Source organism: Nematolebias whitei, chromosome 3 (assembly GCF_014905685.2).
Source record: "Nematolebias whitei isolate Nwh7 chromosome 3, NemWhi1, whole genome shotgun sequence".
Classification (NCBI taxonomy): Eukaryota; Metazoa; Chordata; class Actinopteri; order Cyprinodontiformes; family Rivulidae; genus Nematolebias; species Nematolebias whitei.
This window is the reverse complement of record NC_056500.1, coordinates 2,092,796-2,095,637: the sequence shown is the minus strand read 5'-3', so window position 1 is coordinate 2,095,637 and position 2,842 is coordinate 2,092,796.

The window sequence follows — 2,842 nt, the reverse complement described above, 5'->3', positions numbered from 1 at the left end:
AAGATCTGTAATATAAGATGGAGCTAGGTTGTTGAGAGCTTTGTAGGTTAGAAGTAAGATTTTGAATTCTATTCTGGATTTGACAGGGAGCCAATGGAGAGAAGGTAAAACTGGAGAGATATGATCTCTCCCAGTAACTCCAGTTAAGACTCTGGCAGCAGCATTTTGGATCAACTGAAGACGTTTTAAAGAAGTATTTGGACACCCAGATAATAAACCATTGCAATAGTCCAGTCTAGACGTGACAAATGCATGGACCAGTTTTTCTGCATCATCTTTAGATCAGATGTTTCTAATGTTAGTGATATTACGCAGGTGGAAGAAGGAGGTTCTAGTAAGTTTTTAATGTGGGGGATAAAAGACATGTCCTGATCAAAAATAACACCAAGATTTTTAACATTAGAGCTGGAGGACAGATTAATGCATCTAAGGAAGGAGAAAGACTGAAACATTCATTCCTAAGGTGCTCAGGTCCAAAAACTAAAACCTCAGTCTTGTCTGTTCAACAGGAGAAAATTAAGGGTCATCCAGGTTTTTATGTCTTTAAGACATGCTTGTAGTCTAAGTAGCTGATTGGATTCATTGGGTTTCATGGACAAATATAACTGTGTATCATCAGCATAACAATGAAAATTTATCCCATGCTGTTTAATAACTTTACATAATGGAAGCATATATAAGGTAAAGAGTATTGGTCTGAGCATTGAACCTTGAGGAACTCCATGACTAACTTTGGTGTATGAAGAAGATTTATTATTTACATTTACAAACTGGAATCTATCAGATAGATTTGATTTAAACCATTTTAGAGCTGTTCCTGTAATCCCAACATCATATTCAAGCCTCTGTAGTAAAATATTATGATCAACTGTATCAAATGCAGCACTGAGGTCTAACAGGACCAGTAGAGACACAAGTCCATTGTCTGAGGCCATGAGAATATCATTAGTGACTTTTACTAGTGCTGTTTCTGTGCTATGATGAGCTCTAAACCCTGACTGAAACTCTTCAAACAGATTATTTCTTTGCAGATGTTCACACAACTGACCTGCAACTATTTTCTCTAGAATTTTTTTAGATTAAAGTTAGATTAGATATAGGTCTATAGTTGGCCAGAATTTCTGAATCAAGGTCAGACTTCTTAAGTAAAGGTTTAATTACAGCAACTTAAAGCTCTGTGGTACATAACCATCCATTAAAGACAAATTAAGTAGATCAAAATGTGGACCTTAATTAGTGGAAATAAGTTCAGGCTCCTCCCATCGAGACGCAGATGTTTGATTCATAAAACTAAGCGGTATAAACCAGTTTTGTTCCTGCTGCAGCTTCCAAAATTCGATTTAGCATAGCACCGGGCCATTTTTGAATCTATTTTTAATCATGTTATATTTATGTTTTATATTTATTGTGTGTCTATGTCAAGTTTCCTGCTGACTCACCTCACTGTAACCAAAACTACCTAAAGGTATAAATAAAGTTGATTGATTGATTGATTGATTGATTGATTACCTTAAGCTGTTGTATTCAGACCCATCTGCTCACAACAGACTCATGTTCAGGCTGCTGTTTAATGCACTGTATACAGTATGATTATTGTTTAGCGTATATTATAGATCCTTGTATACTGTTTCTTCTTTTTTATATTTTTGGGTGTAACTGACCCGGAGCACACCATTTTGTTCCACCTCATGTACCACACGTGATGAGAATAAAGAACCTTGAACTTGAGAAGAACAAGCAGCTGATGGAAGTGATGAACATCCGAGGCCACATGTGTCTGCAGCTGCAGTTGGAGGAGATGAGCAGAGGAGGACTGGACGCAAAAACTTCTTAAAATAATTTGGTTCAGAAAAATATTTTTATTTATTGAAAGAACCTCCTGGATTCAGATCCAGGTTCTCTCGTCCAGGGTCTTAGCCTGGTTCTGTGTTCAGTCTGGGTTCTGCTCTCATCACCTCCATCCCCCCCCCCCCCCCCCCCCTGTGGGCGGGTCTGTTGTGTCTGTGGATGGACACATCAGACGGTTCTGGTTCGGAGTGCAGTGGACCCGCACGAGCTCGAAGATGGAGTGAGTATTTACCGTTTTCATCTTTTCTTCTGCGGATTTTAGTTTTGTTACTAATGGAAAAGACGCGAGTTAGCGTGCGTGCAGTGACGTCACAGTGCGGCAGCAGAGCGCTGACTCAGCGGGTCGGACCGGACCCAGACCCGTGGTACCGGACTCTGAGCGGAGGGTCTGTTTTTCTGTGCGGAGGGGTTCTGAGGAGATGAATCTCGATGACGTTTTGGGATCAAAGCAGCCGACAGAACGACTTTTGCTGTTTTTTTCACAATAAAAGCACGAGCTGCCCCTCAGAGTCCCATAAATCTATGATCAATACACGCGCACGCGCACGAGGAGCAGTTTCACTGGGCAGAGGTCTATAGTCTTATTTTGAAGGGGTCCTCCTGATGGATCCGCAGCGGGGTGGGGTCTCAGGGTGGACTGAGGACATCAAGGACAGTCTGGGGACAACGTCCACCTGCATGTTGTGAAACTCCTGTTCCTGTTTATATAAAATTATTTTATAATAAATGTCATTCTTCAGGTAATATTATAGCCCTCAGGAGAAACTCACATGTACGGAAAGCTCAGAGGGACAATTCTACTCAAAGTGTTTTCAACACTTACTTTATGATTTAGCAGCTTTAAAAAAATAAAAGCACAAGTGTATATGGTGTGAGTGTGTGTAGGGTTCTGTGTGTTAGTGTGTACGTGTGTTAGTGTGTTAATGTGTGTGTTGATGTGATTTTGTGTTTTTGTGTGTGCATTTGTGTGTCTCAGTGTGTAACTGTGTGTATC